At 39.1% G+C, this 22494-nt stretch overlaps 1 protein-coding gene across 3 annotated transcripts in view; it reads right to left on the reverse strand.

Annotated features, from left to right (window-relative positions):
• FRMD6 (FERM domain containing 6) overlaps nt 1-22494 on the reverse strand; it is a 301404-nt gene that overhangs the window by 148785 nt on the left and 130125 nt on the right. For all 3 annotated transcript variants that reach the window (XM_032871122.1, XM_032871121.1, XM_032871118.1), the window contains one exon: nt 4696-4758. The gene's annotated coding sequence lies outside the window, so the exon portion shown is untranslated. The remainder of the gene's footprint in view (nt 1-4695; nt 4759-22494) is intronic.

Consider the following 22494-nt stretch of genomic DNA (forward strand, 5'->3'; position numbering starts at 1 on the left):
GGGTCTTGAGCACCAAGCTTGCCCTGATCTTTGAATTATTTTTGAATTCCCTTTATCTCTCATATGTTGGCTGCCCCTTTCCCCATTGTTGACCATAGGGTTCAATGTGGACTTGCTTTGGCTTATGGTCACACTTATTTGTTGCCAACTGCCTGGTGCTGACAGGGATCTCCATTGTACATCTACTTTCTTAAACAATGTGTGATTATACCAGAAACTGACTGAAATAGGTGACGTTTTGGGAATACCTACTGATAGGTTCATGTTTTCATGTTCACAAAGATACAGCTCATGTCCATGAGTTCTTGCTGGTTGAGACAGAGACACACAGAGACAAAGAAGAGAAGAGAAGAGAAGAGAAGAGAAGAGAAGAGCTGAGTTCTAGCCATCTGCAAATGAAAGATGAGGCAGAGACATAGCAATTCCAAAGTACAGCTGAATCCCATTAAAAAATCATGTGAAAGCTCTGTATTCCTGCCATTGTGATGAAGAGGGAAAGCAAATGTCTGAAAGTTTCAAAGCAAACATTTTGTGAACAGAAAACTTAAAGTTCTGTAAAATCTCATGAGCATAGAAACAGTCTGATAGGAGCCCAGCAAGTCCATGAAGGATAGCCAGCATAGGGAGGTCACCGGAGGGAAATTCCACTCCCCTCAGCAAAGGAGCATCTGTGGGAGGAAGTCAAAGCCAGGTGGGCTCCCTTAGCTGATGCAAGAACAAAGACCTGATGCACAAGGAGTGCAGACAAAGCTGTCTTTATATTCATAGCCTGTCTTCTAGAAAATTATTTCAAGTCAATAGATAAATGACCTTAATTCTTTTCTTCCAATTTTTTTCTTTAGATTGACTCTGGACCTTAAAATTAAATTTAAGCTGTTCTCAGCAATAAGGAAGAATTAATTGAAGTGTTCCTGGTAGCCCTTTTGAGTGACTGGTGGGTATTATCTCTCTAGACTTCAAAAGAGTTACTTTTAGAGGCTTCATAGTGTGATGAAAAAAAATCCAAACGGCATAAAGCAACAGGTTTACATTTTATTTTAGTAATAAAAAACCCGTATAGATCTAAAAATACACATTTTTTCTTGGGTAGTTTTAAAGATTCTGTGAATATTTATATTCTGTTTTTACACATACACTGTTCTATGCTTGGAATTCTTTGGGACAATTAACTGCCCAGTCCAGAAAAGGGAACTGAGGAAGAATTATTATACCTTTCAGTGTGAAAAGATGAAGGTTGAAGGCAGAAAGGACGGCTGTTTACAAAACCACAAAGGGTAGGGCAGGGAAAACACATCAAGGACCATCCTCAAAAATTGATCAAAGGTAGCTTTTGCATAAATAAAAGAAAGCATGAAGTCACATAGTGCCTATTAATTCTCTGGAAACTATTATCCAAAGAAATGCTCCAATCAGAAAATAAAAAATAGGTGGGAGAAGATGATGAATTTAATAATAACTAACTATTGTGGGATGCTGGGAATACCTCATAGAAAGCAAACTTATCTCCCCCACCCTTTCTCCCCTGCAAAGTATGCCTAATTGTTATTCTAGAATCAGGCTACTCAGTGTGAAAGACAACCAGGCCTGGGGCCTGAACTATAAATGGAGATTCTTTGGTTCTTTTTGAAAATGACAGTCTTAGCAAGTGGTCATCTGCCCTCCACCTTGCCTCCTGTAAGGTAAAGTGGTCCGCAATCCTGAATTTAATAACATGGGAGTAAAAAAAAACACAAGACATGGGGAGTTTCTTCAGTGTGATGACTTGAATACAAAAGATCAGCATGAGACTGATTCAGCAGCAGAATCCTGGGAATTTAGTATGCCACCAGAATGTCACAAATACGGTTTATGCCTGATATATAATTCCATTCCATGGCTTCCCTGAGATCTGGCTCCTCACAATATTTGCTTTCTTATAAAGTATTTAAGAAGGGTAGGAAATTGATGATGGAGGAGAGAATACTTATTTCACCCCAAGATGTCTTCTTTTCCCCACCGCCTCCCTCTCTCCTTCTCCCTTGTATGATACAGGCAGAGGAGTCTGTGCCACAGGCATGAAATAATTCTGAGGGATGGTTCCCTCAGAATCCCAACACCCTGGGTCACCTCATTGGCCTGTAACCTGCTCTCCTTCTAGAGAGTGACCAGTCCTGAGCCCCAGCAAGGGCATGTGGAAGCACCAATGGAGAACACAGTAGAATTTAAGAAACCCATAAACCCACCGGGTATTGCCTAGTCTGTCTTGGCTAGAACCTTATCCACAGAACTAATCTTTCTCAGAAATAACAAAGAGAAATGACCTCATTTGTAATTCTCGGCTGCGTCCATAATAAAAGTAAGGGCAAAAGTCTAGGTAGATCCACCTCTATTAGATGATAATGATCGTGATGATGATTTTTTTGTGGAGGAGGGCTGGCTATTGAAGAATCACACAAAATAACTTAAAAATATGAAAAAAAATGAGTCCTCTCTCTCCAAAAATTTACTATTAAATTTCAGATAGCTCTGTAAGCCTTTGACTCCAACTTTGTATTGAAATGGAACAAAAGGACTCCTTTGGAATGACAGCATTCAGCTTAGTTGATGGAAAGTTGAAAACTCTTTGAGATTAAAGATCTCCCTTTAAGGCCTTGGGGTTCTGAATTCTACTACATTGTCTTCTCAACCACCTTAGACATTTGTTTTAAATAAGCCTTTACAAAGTAAACATTTTAAAAAAGGACCTCAAAACTGTGTTTCAGACCAGCAAAATAAGTGCAGATTCCAGATGTTTCTCATTTTTCTACGTCACTAATTCAAAATAAAAAATGTCTTGTTTATTGGACTTTTATTTAATCCTAATATTTTACATATCTCTCTTCTAAGAATCTCCTTTCCTATCTCTGCATCCCTTTCTCTAGCCAATGTCATCTCTGCGGTCATTTGTCATTGATGGAACTGGAACTTTGCAGCAGATACTAAGACATATTTAAACTTGGGCCCAAATGAGACTTCATAATTGTATATAGCTGTTTTCTGCTTATATCTGTATCTGTATGAAAAATCAGGGAAATTTCTTTCTGCCAAAATATTTAAAAATTGGATATATGCAATGTTTTGTAAGTTGATTAGAGGTTAGGGAGGTCAATCACCTTTCAGGGTACTCTTCCATTCCTCTGACCTTCTGATGCCTGCCTTTGGGTCACCCAGCTGGCCTTCTGGATTTTGCTCTAAGAGCTGATGGGTATTAGAGGAACTAATCTCAGATACTATTGGTGCTCTCCTAGCCCTACAGGTGGGTCTGGGGGAGGGACTTCTATACTTTACCATGTTCTTAATTTTACCTGGCTCCACGTTGGAGTTCTAGCCATGGCCAAAGAGCTGACAACAGCGAATCTCCATGGCAAATATAATGTAGTAGGGTAGGAATCACGCAAAGGAAAGACACTTGCTCTCTTCCTTACGTGCTTGTTTTTAATGGGATGAGGTCTAATGTGACATTCTTGAATTTATAATTCTATTGATAAAATTATTTTTGATTATAGATTATATTTACTGAGGTAGGCACTATGTGAAGTGCACCTGGATTATCTTCATGCTTTCTTACAATACCATTTTACAAATGACGAAACAGTCCTAGAGACTGTAATACCTATTTGCTCATGAAATAGGCATGCTATTGAGAAGAAATCATGTATATCTTTGCAAAGGAGGGGTGTCTTAAGCAAGGGCATTTGGGGGGCAGCATTTAGCAATCATTTCAGAATGACAACATAATTCATAGGTTTAGCAGACGATTCATAGATATTCATAGGGTTACAGCAAATTATATTAAGGTTGGAGGTGAAATGGCTGCTGGGAAAGCTATTAAGACTGGCTTCTGGAGTTGGAGATAATGACTACTGTACAGACCTCCGACATATCCTAAACTCTACAAGAGAACACGAGCTCCTTTCGGACAACACAATCCTTTGTGAATGACTTCAGAGGTGACAGTACAACACTTCCAACCCATGTGAAAATATTAACTTGTAAAGAGAATGTCCTACAGATATTAGGTCTAAAAGGCAACCATCTTTAGAAATTGGGCACCCTTTTATAGGTGTATCTAGCTGACTACAGAAGCATTCCTTCCAAAGGCTAACAAGGGATTTAAATCAGTTAATTAGTTGACAACTTCTACTGCATACCTACTTTTGATGGAGTCCCATATTAGATAGCATTTAAATTGTCATAAAGATAGTAATTACAGGTTTTTAATGCAGTATGATTTTGTGATGCAAACTTGAGCTTGCTAAATGACTAATGAATGGATGAACCTGCAAGAAGGAGGAAAAAAAAATCAGTGGAGAAAAGAAAGGACGAGATATCAAATCCACCAAATTTCTTCAATCCAGAGGAGATATTTTATGTGTCTGCGTCCACAAAGCCTGTCTAAAGCAGCGATTGTCAGACTTGTGTGTGTGTGTGTCAGAATCACTTGGAAAGTTTGTTAAAGCACAAGGAAGGGTCAGAGAGTTTGCATTGCTGGCAAGTTCCCAGGTGGTACTGATGCTGTTGGTCTGGGGACCACACTTTCAAAACCACCAAAACAACTGGAGATCCTGCTGGACCTTTCCCAGTCTACATTCTAGATGTTTGTCCAGAGTCAACAGATCTTTGGATTTTCTAAACTTTTGAAAAAAGCTTTTCAGTTTCACATTTAGTACTTCTTACCTGATGAAATTCGGTACGTTTTCAACCAGAAGAGACTTCATGAGAAAAAACTGGATGTAAAGGCTGTGGAGAGAAAGATGAAGCAATCAAGAGAGGAAACAGAAAGTCCTCTATCATTATAATTCATAGTAACTTTTAGGTAGAGTAAACACCATTATCCCAAGGATATAGTCATTGTATTTTCTACATTGCTTTTTATATAAATTTGCAGATAAAGAAGATGCAATTGGATCAACACAGTGATAAGTAAAAAAGGAAATGTCATGGTTTAGAATAAATTCTATTGAATAGAAGGTGATAATTATATCAGAGATACAACTAAATATTCTAAACAGCAGTAATGTTTATTTTGACCCAAGTATTGTTTGCCTAAGGTCAGGCAGCATTATTATTATTATTATTATTATTATTATTATTATATATTTTTTGCATTACAAAATCTACTTCCTAATATAATGATGTGGTCTGTTTATTTGACAATTTGTTTATTTTTTGATTACTAAATAATATGTGGGACATTTTGAGAACTGTAAAGAAGGACCTGAAAGGCACATCTGTGTGGGGTTTGTGAAAATAAGTATGGAGAGAGAGCATTTTCAGTAAGAGCACTTTGCGAGTATTTTATTAGTATTTCCAAATAAGAAAGAAAATACAATGCTGTTCTTTGGTCAGGCAATCAATTTACACCAGAACGGGTCCCTTCACCTTAGCCTTTGGATTCCCTATCACATCAAGCTCAGTGGACTCAGGGATCCACAGGGGTATTGTTTTCACACTTCTTGATCTTCCACTGGGGCCGGCCAATTCAAAGCAAACACTATGCCCACTCCCAGGCGTACTCGTGGTTGGCCTGGCACACATGCCCAGCTGTTCTGACCCTGTAGCCTGCTCTTGACAGTGGAGATAACTTGGTCCAGGACACTGCGAAACTTGCTTGTGGTGAGGGCCATTTTCTGGGCCCCTCACTCTCACTTCTACACAGGGACAAAGACAGTGGTCAATCATTTCTGGAGATACAATACTCACTCCACTTCTCCTTTCTCTACTTCTCATTTCTGGATTAAGGCTGATTACAGCTCATGCTTCTGCTGCTTCAAATCACTCTAAGATAACCCAAGAAGGTCTGACTTGTGAATGTGAAATATGAATTTGACCTTCTCTAAGTGAGCCCACCATTCTCTTACTGCCTAAATCAATGGAGGGATTCCTGCAGACAAAAGTTGGCTCAGAAAGTTTTTCAAAGTCAAGACTTAGAAAGGACCACATTGCCTCCATTGGACTATATACATCCAACATTTTTATTCTAGAAAAGACATCATGAACTCGTCGCTATTTTACCAATGGCTTCTTCTTAACAATTTATGGCAAGTTTGTGCTTCTCAGCCCATCAGGGCACGGTGTCCAGAGACTTGGATTTGTTAGCTTGCCTAGACTAGAAATTCAGGAACTTCAAGACATTAAACTTATTTCTAGTATAACTAAGTATTCATGTGTCAGCAAAGGCTACTCTTTTTTTTTCCTTTATTGAAAAAAACCTGGAAATCTTTATCGAACTTTGAAGTTGACATAAAAGAAGTATTCAATATGATTTTTGCCCTGGAATTGCTTAAAATGAGGTTGGGACTATAAGATCTGTACATGTCGAATAATTAGAAACAATGAGAGAAAGGACAGAGTTTATTTAGCGTGAACCGTGAAGTACAGACCATCCAGCTGTATGATGTCAGAGTTGGGGATAGCTTTAGGAAAGAAGTGATTCAAGTAGATTAAAGGATGCATATGATTTATATAAAAAGATGGGTGGTCTTTCTCCTTGTTTTATTCAGAAAATGAATGCACTAGTTTATACAATTTAATACCACCCACCGAGTATCTTTGCAGGGGTCTAGAAACCTCAAACTGGTCACCAGTGGGCCAAAGAACTTTTTATCTATCGCTTGCAGTGTTTTGAAACATATTTGAATTAGTTACCAACATTAGCAAGTTGAATGATTTTACATTAAAATGTGTAGATTTATATTTTTCTCTTAACATTGGACAGGCTGTTAAAACCTGGCATGTATTTCTGCATGGTAACAATGAAGCAGATCTGAGTAAAACGCATCCCCATTCGCTGGGACACTAACTACCCCGTCTCTACTGCCCGAACATACCCTATTACTTCTCTCACCCACCATGCTTTGTTCATGTGTATCACCTACGTGGCCTCTGTGGGCATTTGAACTTCTGAGCCCCGCTGTACCTTACCAGGGCCTCCTGCACAGGGAAGGTGCGACCAGTGTTCCACTACGACCAACTCAGTCAAGGTAAGGGATCTTGTCCTCTCAACCTCACTTTTGCAGGGTAAAGCAACTTGCACATGGAAGGACACTTGAAAAAATATTGTTCTCAATCTATAGAGGAAAATATCATGGACAACACATGTGATGCATTGAACGTCCAATTCTGCCAGCACTTGGGTGATCACGAGTCCGAACGCACATTCTAGAGTGCAGGTTACCAGGCTGGGTTTATGTACAAGGGACAGATGTTCCATTAACTCCTTCAGTTCATTTCATGTAGGGAGATCCATGCAAAGCACAAATTTAATGTATGAAAATTTGGAATGAGATAGCAGATGAGTTGATGTTGATTATTCTTTCAGAAAATGTACCTATTTAACAAAGAATTTTATTTAGAAGGAGTTGTTCTTATATATTTGAAAGAAAGTCAAGTTTACCCGTGTGTACTGAAGTGGGGCAATCTGTGTGACTATTTACTGTGCACAATCAATTTCTTATTGTATGCTCTGAGGAAATGTACAGAGCATCCAATGGTTGGGCAACACGAGCAGAATGTATTAGATTTAGAATGAGTTTCACACTTGTATTGGAACAGTCATTCATTTGTTCACTTGGCCATCCCAAACATGTTCATTTGTTCAGCCCAGCCCAGTGGGCTTTATCTTGGCCCTTCCATTAACTGGCTCTGTGACCTTGTCCATGTCAATTCATCTCTCCCTGTTTGGGTTCCTCAGATGAGGGAGTCATATTAAGTTATCTCTGAGGTCCCTAAAGATGAAACATGCCTCAAAGGAAGGAAACAAGTTCTCAGAGGAAGGGACCTAGAATAAAGGGAGACAATATGTTCTGACTTAGGATTGGGCTGCAATCCTTCGCATGTAGATATCTCCGTCCAGCCTGGTCAGTGCGCAGGCCGGGTGCGGGGCTCATACCCAGTTTGGAGCCACTAGCAAGGACTGCACTGGTGTATCATATCTAACTTCCCCTTTGATTGGCCCTACAGTCCAATGGGAGATTCCTGGGATTTCTGGTTGTTAAATACTCAATCACTGATGCTCATGATCCCTTAAGAAGTCTTTGTTCCTTTTTTAGTTCTGCCTCCTCTTGCTGACTAAGAGGATGGGGGTCCATCCTCCTTCTTTGAGGCCACTGGGAGTGAAGAGGGGCCAACTTGCAATACCTCTTAGGATGGAAAAGTTGTAGAAAACATTACCTGAAGCAGTTGAGTTGCTCACTTTTTTAAGAAAAAGGAAACAAAATTCTGTGCTTTTTCCTTTTTTCTTTTTCTTTTCAAATTTCAACTTGTCTTAGCAAGGAGGGAGATTCTACTGTAAAACAGTGTTGGGGAAAGGGGGCATGAAAGGACAGGATCTCTTTATGGAATTAGAGTCTTGGGGCAGAGGCAGCTGACTATAACTGTATCAGTCTTCTATTTAGAGCAGCCCCTAGTAGACCCCGGGAGGCTGTTGGCAGTGCTACCACCCTGGGCCTCATGGGTCTTTTCCTTTACATTAAAAAAAGCAAAATGTACTTATTGTAGAATAATTATGACATCTTCAAAATATAAGTAAATCCTCCAGATTTCTACCACTCTGAGAATTATACAGTTAACATTTTGATGTATATACTTCCAGCAAATATAAACATGTATATTATGTAGAGTTAAAAAATGGGATACTATCACAAATATTCATACAAATATATATGTATGAACATATGCATGTGTACATATTGCATATACAAATATATTGTATACATACTCTATATATATTTATATCACATACATTCACTGGACACATACTATTTTTAAATAGAGGGAGACAGAGAGAGTGAGAGAGAGGAGGGACAGAGGGAGAGGGAGAGAGAATCTTAATAGACTCTATACCGATGTGAGGAGCCCAACATGTGACTTGATCCTACGACCCTGAGATCATGAGCTGAGCAGAAACCAAGAGTCTGATGCTTAACCGACTGAGCCACCCAGGTGCCCCGTACACACACATGTTATTTTGTAAACTTCTTATTTCACTTAATATGTTACAAATTTTTTTCTACTCCAGTAAATATAGAATTTCAGATAATTGGTAGTGAATGTATTATTCTCCATTGTACTGGCATATTATAATTTATTTAACCAATCCTCTATACTTGGGCATTTAGACTTTTTCTTTCCCTATTCCTAATGCAATTGGTAGAAAAGATCTTTTTTAAAGCTTCTGGAAGAATTCCACAAGACAGAAGAGGCACAAATGGATTGTCCTCCATGATGAAAAAGCAGCCATTCTGACATTCTGGGGACAGGAGAGAAGGAGTACTGGGGAGGATCTGAGTTTCCGAGGGCCTGAAACCAGCCAGAAATCTGCATGTTAGAGGAAAATAGATTCTTAAGAAATCCCCAAGGACTTTTAAAACCAGGGCAATCTATTGTTATCCAATACTGGCCATCTATTGGGCCATGCTGTGACAACTTTCTCCTGTGACAAATTGCTTTTTCTGAGAGACTTTGGGAGGGAAGTGACAATAAGTAACAGGCTATGTTACACATTTGAGTTGGCAAAGGGCAAAATGACACAAAGCTGTAGGATAAACTACGTAAGTGTAGTAAAGAATGTCACGCTATTCAGGAAAGAGAATAAGAAGTACACAGTAAAGATGTTATGCCTCTGAGAGTCCTTGTCCTTGGCGGTGGGACATACTGAGCTTCCCTCTCCAGGGGGAAGATGGCCTGAGTCACTTTATGCTAAAGTTAGAAGGACTTCACGAACTTCAAGTATTTGGATATGCCCAGGCAGCTAACACAACAGTGAAAGGAAAATCTTTACATGTTTATTGGCTAAATTCCAATTTACGGTGAATTCTGAATTTCCAAACTAGAGGTAAAACTTAATGTACTTTTTTATATCCTTCTCCCTGATAGCCTTTCCCTCAGCCATTTTCTCTTCTTTTCGTTTGTTCCTTTCTTTTCTCTGAACTAAATAAAATACCTTTGCATTAGGTGATCCATTTATACTTCGAAAGTTATGAAAGGATCTGGAGAACAGGCTGAGTCACACCCACCTAAGTCTACCTTGGTCTTCATTAGAGTCAGTGAATGTTATCTGGTTGTATATTCTTCCACATGTTCTAAGCACACATAGCACAAATGAATGAGAGCCCCTCCCTTTTTGTTTCCACAAATGGCTGCTTACTCTATGAAGAGTCTCTGGCCTGCTCTCCTCGTTCAGTATACCTCAGCAGTTGTTACATGTTCATACCCATAGAGCTGTAGCCAGCGACTGTAGCCAGTCCAAGTGAATACGCATAACTTATCTAGCCACTCCTTTTTTGATGGGAATTAAGATTGTTCCCCCCCCCCAAAAAAAATTCTCCAGCAGTATTGGACATATGTTTTTTCATTATGTGTGTGTACATCTATTTATCTGATAAAGTTGTAGGAATGGAATCTATGAATCACATTGTATGTTTTTCAAATACTGATAGATATGAGAGTATCCCTTTCCTTATATGCTCATCAAAATACTGTGATTGATTTTTAAATCTTTGCCCATCTGATAACTGAAAATTTCTATCCCATCTTAATTTGCATTTTCATATTATAAGTGAAATATAGCATTTTTGAAGACCTTTAATTCCTATTCATATGTTCATTTTTACATTGTATTATTGGTTTCTTCCCTTTTTATTCATAGGAGTTCTCTACATATTATAGAAATTAGTTCTTTTCTATATAATGTACAGTAAACATTTCACCTGCATTGGCTCTTAACATTGTATGCTGTATCTCACTTAAGTGTATTTCACTTAATAAGTGAAATAAGTGTATTTCACTTAAATAGAAAACTTCGTTTTTGAGTAGTTGAATTCACTGACTTTTTCTTTTATGCCTTCTTTTTATTGTTTGTAGTTTTTTGGAGAGGGAATGTCATTATTTTTTCCTTCAAGAATTAAAAAGTAACAACTCTATTCATATTTTCTTCCAGTACATTTACAGTTGCATTTTTTACATTTAAGTCTTTGGATCCATCTGGAACTCATTTTGGTATACTCCTCTTCTTCTCAGATTTCCCTTCTCGTATTTTAGGTTTAGGCAAGTTGCCAAGCAGTTGTGATGGCCTGTGCACAGCCCTTTCGTCTCTGGCACACTTCTTCACTGAGAGACCCAAGCAGAGATGAACTGCTCCGAGCCTTAGTTGAAAAGCGGAATGGGGCATGAGGATTAGAGGAAAGTATGACTGGGAATGGGACAGTCACAGGCGTCTTTAAGCAATTCTTCCTGGAAGATTCAACAGCTTCTGGTTTAAAGTCTGGGAATGAAATTCCTGGGTGTATTCTTCAAGCCTTACTGCTTAAACCATTTTCTCTATGAATTTCTCCACAGAGGACAGAAAATGTGGAAATGAGATGGGATTAAAGAGAAAATAGTTTAGATATACAGAAGAACTTATTGACAGAGAAGCCTACAATATGTTGGAAAGCCATGTGTCTTGAAAGATACAGTTGAACACTTGTCCTGGAATAGGAGTCCTTAAAACTCTTTATTTTATGGTTTTTCCAGCTTTCCCATCAGAAAACAGACAATTTTAATAAAGAGGTATCATGTGCATTAATATCTGTAAGCCTAACACCATTAATAAAAGAGGTTGCAGAGGGTACCTGGGTGGCTCAGTTGGTTAAGCATCTGACTTTGGCTCAGGTCATGATCTCAGGTCCTAGGACCCAAACCCGAGTCAGGTTCCGTGCTCGGTAGGGAACTTGCTCGAGATTCTCTCTTTCCTTCTCCCTCCGCCCATCCCTCCACTCGTGCTCTCTCTCTCTCTCACATAAATCAGTAAAAAATAACATCAAAAGAGGTTGCAGAAATATAAACTAACATTATCACAGATGTATTTTTGATAATTTTTGTAGCACATTTTAGAGTAAGAGTATTTCCTGTCCATCTTGAAAGCTGAGGAAATTTTGTACACAGAGATGTAGATGAGCCCTGTCTCAGTACCACATTGTACTGCTCTTGGGCAAGTGATTCAAATTTCACATAAGAGACTTGATGATAAAAATCAATTAGACAAGAGTAGAAAATATCCAAACCAAGAACCAGTGGCTAACATAGAGAATTTTAACCTTCTGTATCATGACCTCAGAAAGACATACGTTTTACACTTTGATCTAGAATGACACTTTCATATACACACAAGACTGAAATTAAAGTTACATGAAACAGTATTCATCTTTACTTCATGCATTCTGGTTTTTGTTTGCTTTTAAAGCAGGCTCCACACCCACTGTGGGGCTCGAACTCACTACACTGAGATTAAGACCTCAACTGAGATCAAGAGTCAGATGTTCTACCAACTAAGCTATCCAGGACCCTCCTATTCTGGTATTTTCTATTTGATTCTCTTCGGTTCCATTCCATCCCACCCCATTCTGTTTCTTTTTAAAATAGGTGGTGAAAACACACTAAAGGGATGTGTCAACGCTTTGACCCTCAGTTTGAAGAAAACTGGGCTAAAGGAAAATGAATATTTACTTGCCCTGACACATAAATTTAGGTAACAAATCATCATATATTTTTAAAAGTTCCCTTGTAATTCATGTAAATGAAGCTAATAGATAACTGTACGATATATAAATATCACATATTTTCAACTATGTTTTAAAAGAACACGATGTGTTTGGAACATTTTATCTGTAGAATCCAAATAGTTCTCTAGAACAAATTAAAACTCAGAACCTAGGTAAAATTTAAAGTCCCATATGACTGCTTCATAGCAACAGCTGTTATAACTTAGGAGTGGGATTTTCTGACCAACTGGACTACAGATAAATTCAACCAATTAGAACTCAACTATGCTTCCATCGTTTGAGGAGTACATATAGCTGCTTAGTGATACTGGTGACCAAAACTCATGAATCCCTAGCAATAACTTGGATCAATTGAAAACAGATTTTTTCCCCTGGCTATTATCTAAACATAAGCTAAGAGTTTGTTCGTTTTAAAAAAAAAAAAAAAAACAAGGTCTATCATAAAAGAGAATATGACATAGGAAAATTGGTCATGTCGGACATAATAATAAAATACGCCTTACTCCAGAGTTGCCACGCTCCCTCATCATCTCTCTCTCCTTTTCCTCCCTCTTCACTGTTAACAGAGGAGGTTGTGCTGGGTCCTTGGGGTCTCTCCCTCCCATGGCATGCTCTGGTTCTTGGTGATTCATTATAACAAAGGGCGACCACCACTATCACCCCCCACCCAAACTCTATTTCTGAAGACTGAAAACAAGAAGGGTTGTTTCTATCAAAATATTTAAAACTAGACCCAAAAACACCTTTGAGCAGGAAGGCTACCATCCATCCTGGAACCAGTAGGCTAATCTGGTATTGTTCCAGGAGCATCTTGAAACTGACTAGGGCTCAACTACAGCTGCCTCTCAGTGGATTATAGTGGTAACTGGCAAGTTCACACCAAGTGTAGCAACTTCCAGTGAAGAAGTCATAATCAGTTTGGGAAAAATACATCATTTGACCATTTCATTTTCATTGTTCTGAAAGTTGCTAGACTTGTCCGGCTAGGCATTAGTGTCAAGAACTTTCATCTTCCTTGGCTCCACCTTCTCCCTGTGCATGTAGAGCAGAACAAAGGGAGGAGGCCCCAGAGCGGTGTCATCCAAAGAGCCAAGCAGAGGTCTGGGTTTTGAATGAATAATTATTTTTGAATTCTCAAAGCTTTTCCAAGAAAGTTTGCACTCATGACTTATTGACTTTACAAATAGAAACAAATCCAGGCTGGTAGCACAGGATAGGAACAGGTCTACAATGATTCCTGCTATGAAAGATAACATCCCTGTGTTTTTTATTCTCTACAAACACATATGTAAGGGGCATATGCACATATTTTTTCCTATATTTTTATTTTAGAGAACATCTCACATACTGATAAACCTGTTTCTATAAGTGACATGGGTACCTGATTTTAGCAAATACAGACTTCTACATGTAAGTAAAGTCATGTAACTAGTAGGTGAGCTGCTTATTTAAACATCTGCTTTCCCTTATGCTTGGAAGAAGGCTGTTGCCCTGAGGCCTTTCAAAAAAGCCCTTGACCTCTCTTTCTAAGGCTGTTGTTCTAACTCTTCAGAGGAAGGTTGTTAATTATAACCTCTAAGCCGCCTATTATTCTGAGCTACTGCAGTCCATAATCTCTCTGACAAAGTTGTTCTTGGTTGGATCTTTCTGGAACCACAGAACTCTGTGCTCAAAATGGAGGTCTCTGAATCTCCTTGGGTCCCCACAGGTTGCTCCATTTTACCTTCTCTCTTCTCAAAGGGGCAATTTCTTTTTCATCTCATCATTTAAAAGCCATAAGAGAGATTTTTATCGAGAACAAGGTTTTACAGTTTTCTTCCCAGATTCATTATTATAGAGAGGAAAGTGAGGATCTGAGACAAACTGAAATCCTGTAGCAAGCGCCTCACAGATCAAAGACAAAACAGGAATACATTTTCTTTCACTCCCATGAGTAGACTATCCAGGCTTAGGAATTTATTTATTCATTTTAAAAGATTTTATTAATTTATTTGTCAGGGAGAGAGAGAGGGATAGAGTGAACACATAAAGGGGGAGAGGCAGGCAGAGGGAAAAGCAGGCTCCCTGCTGAGTAAGGAGCCCAACTCGGGGCTCAATCCCAGGACCCTGGGATCATGACCTGAGCCAAAGGCAGACACTTAACTGACCGAGACACTCTGGCATCCCAGCCTTAGGAACCTAAATGCTTCAAAGTCATGACAAATACGAGTATAGAACAGAGGAAGACTCTATAAAATGGAATGTAAAACTTGAATATGACCAAAGTCAGCCTGTAGAGAAATTAGGATCTTTCCTTAGGGCATGGAGGGACATGGAGTAAGTAGTATAAATCATCACAAGAGTTATAATAAATCAGCACGTAGCTGCATTTCCAAGAAGAATTTTTCCATGATAAAAAGTTTAAACACTGTTTATAAAAGAATGGTTTTCAAGATGTAAAAGAGGTTAGTACCTAGAAAGTTTATAACTTTTAATTCTAAGTTATTTATCTTCTAGGAATTCTGCAGATAGGCTTGTTTTCAAATATCTCTAAATGTGCAGTTAAAAAACCTTACTATTAGTGAAGAAACCTGGACTTTCCAATCTCAGTTATATCAAGTATTTCCAACAGCACTCAGTATTGTCACAGACCTTCTCGTATACTTTATCTTCATCTTATATCTATCATTACTGAGATACACATTTAATCAAAGTTATTATAATAACCACTCCAGTTTTTTTCTTTTTCTTTTTTTTTTTTTATTTAAGATTTTATTTACTTATTTGACAGACAGAGATCACAAGTGGGCAGAGAGGCAGGCAGAGAGAGAGAGGAGGAAGCAGGCTCCCTGCTGATCAGAGAGCCCGATGCGGAGCTCGATCCCAGGATCCTGGGACCATGACCTGAGCTGAAGGCAGAGGCTTTAACCCACTGAGCCACCAAGGCTCTAGTTTTTTTCTACTATGGCTCTAGTTCTTGTTAGTTATGATTTATATGAATGAAGTGACTTTGAAACATATTTAAAGCACATATAAATATTTTTTGACACATGGAGAGGTGGGATTTTTTTACTCTTCCCCTTGAGTGTGGGCTGTAAGCAATATTCTATTACTATGGAAATGATACTGTAAACTGCTAGGTCAGCAAAGGCCATGCAGCTTCCTCTTGGTTTTCATGGGATACTCATTCCTGGGGACCTAGCCACTTTGTATGAAGTCTGGCTATGCTGAGACTATCATGTTGGGGTGGGTGGGGGACCTACTTGGCACTTCGGCAAGTCGTGCTATGAGCTCCCAGCCTATAATCAACATGAACCACTAGACAGATCTGAAAGGACCCTTAGAATCAATCATTTCAGCCCCCAGTCATCAGGTCACCCTCAGCTGTTGGCTCTCCCTGGCTGAGCACCTTGACCTTATGTGAAGAGAAAGGCTGTCCTTACTATGTCCTCTCTGAATTCCTGACCCAGAGAATCCAAGGGCATCATAAATGATGGTTTTATGCCATTAAATTTGGGGGCAGTTTGTTATGCAGCAACAGTAACTAGAATAATCCATAATCACTATAATGCAAATTGTATTTAGTTAATCTATGTTTAATTCCATTCAGCTTATAAAATCTTATGCTGGAAGAAAGCCTTTACTGATTCAAATCTTCTTGGTGATATGCCTTCCCAGCCCATTATGATTTAGCCATTGCATAGAAATTGCACTTGGGTTCGAGTGCGGGTGGAGGGAGGGAGGAAGGGAGGAAAGAGAGTGGATGACCTGGATGTTCTTTTATAAGAAGTAAAAGGGAGAAGCTTTATCTAGGCTAACACTTCAGGGGTCATGCACAATCACCATGAATGACTGATTTGTGCTCCTAGTTATTCGGAACTATTTTGGCACCAGGATTTTCATGAAATTGTGACTCCAGTGTACATATACCTGGGCCAGCTTGAAGATCTCAGAGTGCTATGAAGCCTGAACAATGCTTCTGCCCTCTTCCATTATCTGATGAATGGCATCATGTATGACTCCTGGACAGAGATAAATCTGTCTACCTGGGTGAGACCTAGCTCTCATCTCCTGACCTACTTCCATTAGTCCCCAGATCTAGGCAGTTACTGGTTAATATTTACATTCTGAACAAGAAAGCAAGATATTCATTTTTAGATCATGGAACCAGTGGACCTAGGGATGGGGTAGGATAGAGCTGTGGAGGTGAGTGATGGATATTTACTTCACACTGATCTATGCTCCTCAGACTCATTTTCAACTCATCTTGAAGGAGAAATTTATGCTAGACTTAGGCCCTGGAAGGCTGATAAAACAAGCCAAAGTGAGACTCTTTGATTTGGGCCAAATTCTACAGACTAAGAAAATAAAGTGAATTGGTAATGCTGGAAATATAGTTTTATAAAATGATTTAACACCAGGATCTTTCTATGAGATCAGATTTCCTAGGAAAGCTGAACTAATACATTATTAATTTTTTTCCCAGTTGGGATAAGGTTACAAATGAATCTATAATGATTTTTTTTCCTTTTTCTTTTGAATGAATCATGATACTAAAAAGCCCAATTAAAATAGTCTGAAAGGATCATAGGCATCATTCAGAAGATGTTGATCTTCATTTTCACTGAATAAAGTTGGCATATCCATTAATATGGAAACCTCTCCTTCCAGGAATGAGTCCTCTTCAGTTCAAGACTATTTTTCTGAAACTCATCAGGTCAATGTTAGGTTGAAGTCATTAAAAAACCACCCAAGCCTATCGTTAAATACAACACAATCTTTCCTTACAAGTCTACTGCTGTTTGCCCACAGCTCTGTTACTTAAATGCATGATTCACAGCTTCAGACTCTGTTTCTACAAAAGACACTTGTTTTCTTCTATTTTCTAAGCACAGGTGGTTTACAACATATCCCTAATCCTGGGCCATAGCAGGTTCTAGTACAAAGGAGGTCCCTTCCACTGTTGAAAGGACTTTGAAATTGAATCGTTTGCTTTCACTCAATTTCATATTCTAGCACTTAATGATTAAACATGCCTTTTCTGTAATAAGGTTAGGGTTAGAGGCCACAAGAAGACCATATTGATAGTCTGGGAAAATAATGTTGTCATATATATAAAAGAATCACAGTCTCGGTAACCTCCTTCCTCTGTAGTCACACATGGCTAGCTAGAGTCATCTGAATCTGCTGAGTCACCCCTGGAAGGTAGCTGGCACAAATGGCTCTTGTAGGAGAACTTCATTTGAAAAGAGTTATCTAGATTCAGAGGGCAAATATTCTGTATTCAGAATTAAGCTCAATTTTAATCCCAAACTGTGACACTTACAATTGGAATAACAAGTTGCTAAACCATAGTCTTCTGATAGTGGGGAAAGGAACTTAAGAATACGGTCTTCATAGATGTCAACAGTTCAAGATTAATTTCATTCAATAAACTCTGTTTTTAAAGTACAAACATCAGATCACTTTTCCCCTAATAACAAGATGATAGATTGGAAAAATTTATTCAGGAGGGACCAGGAGTAATATTGGAGTTTAGAGAGATTTGAGCAGGATATGGAAAGAATCTTATCCTAGGACTCTGGATGCCTACAGAAAAGAGAGATCAATATATTGGGGTGGGATTCATTAGGGATCACCTGCCCACTTGGCCATTACACAAAACCCATTGGGGCTGAAAACTCTCCCCATGCCTCTTTTGACATGCTAATGTCAGCCTAGATGAATATTACTACATACTACAGTATTACATTTATGACTACATTCAGCCTAGATGAATATTATTACATTTACCATTCAATTCTTGTAGTTTGCTATATAAATTCATAGGACACTTATATGAAAGCTTTTAAGACTTTATCAGACAGTTGGGGTGCTTGGGTGGCTCAGTTGGTTAAGCCACTGTCTTCAGCTCAGGTTGTGATCCTGGAGTCCCGGGTTCGAGTCCCACATTGGACTTCCAGCTCCGCAGGGAGTCTGCTTCTCCCTCTGACCTTCTCCCCTCTCATGCTCCCTCTCACTCTCTCTCTCTTAAATAAATAAATAAATAGGTAAATAAAGAGTTTATCAGAGAATATTCAAGTAAGTACAGAATTAAACTTAGTTTTATGTTGGGCTATGCCCATTTCATTGAATAAGTGAATGTCTGTTTTCTCACACCTAGATTGTGATATAGAAAACAATGATGCAAAATACAGATCGACACATACCTATTCTATATCAATAAATGTATTGTAGCTTCCTAGTGTCTCCTACTGTAACTGAAGATGCGAAAGGATTCTAAAACATAGTCCTAATGATGAGCTTCAAAATACGAAGATAAAAGACTAACAAGTAACATAAAGGGGAGAGAACAAAAAATAATGAATTACTATTTACCACGTAAAGATTCTAGAAGCCTGAAAATGGCTATATAAGTCATTCGGTTCTTTCTACCTATAAACATAAACTCACACCTTTAAAAATTCCAGAGGGGGGTGCCTGGGTGGCTCAGTGGGTTTAGCCTCTGCCTTTGCTCAGGACATGATCTCAGGGTCCTGGGATAGAGCCCCATGCTGGGCTCTTTGCTCATCTGGGAGCCTGTTTCCCCTCTCTCTCTGCCTGCTTGTAATCTCTCTCTCTTTGTCAAATAAACACATAAAATCTTTAAAAAAAAAAAATTCCAGAGGGGTGCCTGGGTGGCTTAGTCAATTAGGAGTCTGTCTCTTGATTTCAGCTCAGGTCATGATTTCAGGGTCATGATCTCATGGTCATGAGATCTCATGTTGGGCTCCATGCTGGATGTGGAGCCTGCTTACGATTTTCTCTTTCCCCTTCTCTTTGCCCCTCTCCCTGCATGCTCTCTTTCTCTCTAAAAAAAGTAAAGAAAAGAAAGAAAGAAAGTAAAAGAAAGGAAAGAAAAAAAAAAACCTTCCAGAAAAGGTGTTTCATCAGTCTGTGTAGCTCATTTATACATGCAAGCTCAGGGAAGTGGTTGAGCAGATGGCAGGAATTAAATGTGCAGAAGGAAAATGGATAACTTATTTCTTTTTTATTAGAGAAAGATTCATGAAGGGGATAGAAAACATTCAAAAGAAGGTACTTGAGGGTACTGAAACTCAAGGATCTGGAGAGCAGAAAATTCAAGATAAAGTGGATAAGGAAAATGGCTGAAATGGGTAAAGAAAGCACAGAGGTCTGAGGGAAGCTGGTGGAGGACAACTGTGAAGAACGCCAGAGGGGAGACCAGCATGGTGAGGGAAACTCCAGTGTGCCTGAGAGTCGATCACCAGGGGAGCTGGTTTTCTTTAAAAAAAAAAAAAAAAAAAAAGGAAAGAAAGAGAGAAAAGAAGGAGGGAAGGAGGGAATGAAGAAAGGAAGGAGGAAGGTAGGAAGGAAGGAAAGAAGGAAGGAAAAGAAAAGCAAGTACTTAGACCCCACTATCAAATGATTCTGAATGGTTTGTTCAGGACAAGGGCTGAGAAATCCACACAATAACATGTAGATGAGTGTTTCTGACACAGTCAGTTCTGAGGACTACACTGAGAGACATTCAGAAAACATGACTGTTGAAGTCTTGCAGAGGAGAGCAAAAATCATGACCTTTACACAGAAGGACAGGGCAGGGGGAAACAAATGATATTTTCCTAGCAAACTTACAGATCTTTTCTTTCCTGAGAGAGAGTTGGCACATTCCCTGGGATGAGAGATACCAAACTAAGTGAAGTACGACTTGCCACGCTGTGTTTATACACAACTTTCTCTCACCTAGCAACTTCATTCATCTCAAACACACTCAAGCTAAGAAATGGGGGGAAAAGTGCTTCAGAGTGGACAAAAGTGACTTAAATCCATACACGGTTCTCATAAAATAACTCCTCAGGGCCTTGCTTCAAGCCTATTTATTCTTGTTTTGGAAATGTCTAAAAAGCTGGCTCTTGGGTTTCTTAGCTCATAGCAGTTAAAATCATACAATTTGGCAAGGAGAGGTGTAGAAGGGGGTCAGGGGGTGGCGGACAGATGCTAGAGGCACAAACACAGGTGGCAGCAAGAAGTGATAGCTGATAGTGAAGACACCCTGACAGTAAAGAATATGAAAAGCAGACAAAAGAACTCATTTAGAGGAGGTGCAAATTTTCCTCAAGTGATCAACAACACCTACAAGCTACTGTGTTACTCTTACATTAGAGTACCCAATATTCATTTTTTAAAAGATTTTTTATTTATTCGAGGAAGAGGGAGCATGAGTGGGGGGGAGGGGCAGAGGGAGAAGCAGGCTCCCCCATGAGCAGGAAGCCCAACGTGGGGCTCAATCCCAGGACCCCAAGATGATGACCTGAGCCAAAGGCAGACGCTTAACCTACTGAGCCCCCCAGGTGCCCTAGCAACCAATGTTCATAACAGTGATCTCTAAGTAAAAAAATAAAATAAAATGGCTAAATTATGTTTAGTATATTTTGTTGAAAAAGGCATGGAGAAGGACACCTGGATGGCTCAGTGGGTTAAGCCTCTCCCTTCAGCTCAGGTCATGATCTCAGGGTCCTGGCTTCGAGTCCCATATTCGGCTCTCTGCTCAGTGGGGAGCCTGCTTCCCCTCTCTCTCTGCCTACTTGTGATCTCTCTCTCTCTGTGTCAAGTAAATAAATAAAAATCTTAAAAAAAAAAAAAAAGAAAAAGGCATGGAGTTATGACATTTTTGAAGAGTTCTTATTTAAAATGGCTACAGTTTCAGCTCTTGAGAGAGTCTGCTTTATTATATTATATACGGTCCATATTATAATATTCAGCTATATTATATTATATTATATACAGTTCATATTATATATTCAGTTATTCATTAACACCTTACATTAGTATGGTATATTTATCACAATTAGGATATTGATACATTTACATACATTAGTATGGTATGCTTATCACAATTAATTGATAAATTTTTATTAACTAAAGTCCATACTTTATTCAGATTTCTTTAGATTTTATTCATTTGCTCCATTATTACCTTATTTTAGTACCATGCAAAGTGCCAGGAGAAAATAACATGGTCCCTCAAAAAACAAAATGCAAGAGTCTGGAAATGTAAGCATCTCAGTTAAGAAGAAAGGTCTGAGATCTCGATCAGGATTTGGGAGGGCTTAGGTAGAACGTTCTACTGAAGTCACTTGAGTACAGTCCAGAGAGGGAAAGAGGGCAGCTCAGGGTGGAGCCAGGTGACAGCCTCACTCTCCGGGGATAGAGAAGGCATTGCTAGGTTATATGAAAGATGCGCTTCAATCCTCATACAAGTAGGATGGACTATGAATTGGGAAATTTGGACATAATTATGAACTAAATCTTCTTCGAAATCAAAGGTTACATAATGTCTCTCCTCACTCCCTTGCCCATCAAGGACCTGGTCTAAATGCGTAAATAGGATCAGAAATAAGAGCTGCTGGGAAGGCAAAGCTGCTGAGCCTCCGTGTGATGAAGCAAATAAACAAATGCCACCAGAGAGCAAGTTTCAGCGCCGCAGGTTTGACTCTGATCATTGAGGCTCTCACCTGGTCATCAAGTCCAATTCTGCAAAGTAAACTGGTGCTATGAAGTATTTTGACACTTTGAAGCAAAAGAAATACCTTCTAACTACTCGGGGATTGATTCCAAAAATAAAACGCACGAAAAGACAAAATGTATAGTGCATTAATACACCAGTCCATTACACTGAGCAAACAAAAGCTTTCTAAATTTCACTGTTGGTGTTCGGGGGCAGAAGGAAGTGGTAATCAAGACGGTGTATTCTGGGTTTTCTGTGATGTCCTATCAAGCCTCCTGCTAAGTCATAGCAGCAACAGGGTTAAACTTTAATTCATTCACCAAACGTATGGAACACCAACTCTAAGGAAGGCCCTTTGGTAGTTATGGGGGAGACACGATTGTAAATGATACTTAGCCCTGCCTTTGAAGGAGCTTACAAGCACTTGAGGTACCAACAAATGAC

Source organism: Lontra canadensis, unplaced genomic scaffold (genome assembly GCF_010015895.1).
Source record: "Lontra canadensis isolate GAN:19392208 unplaced genomic scaffold, GSC_riverotter_1.0 scaffold42, whole genome shotgun sequence".
NCBI lineage: Eukaryota > Metazoa > Chordata > Mammalia > Carnivora > Mustelidae > Lontra > Lontra canadensis.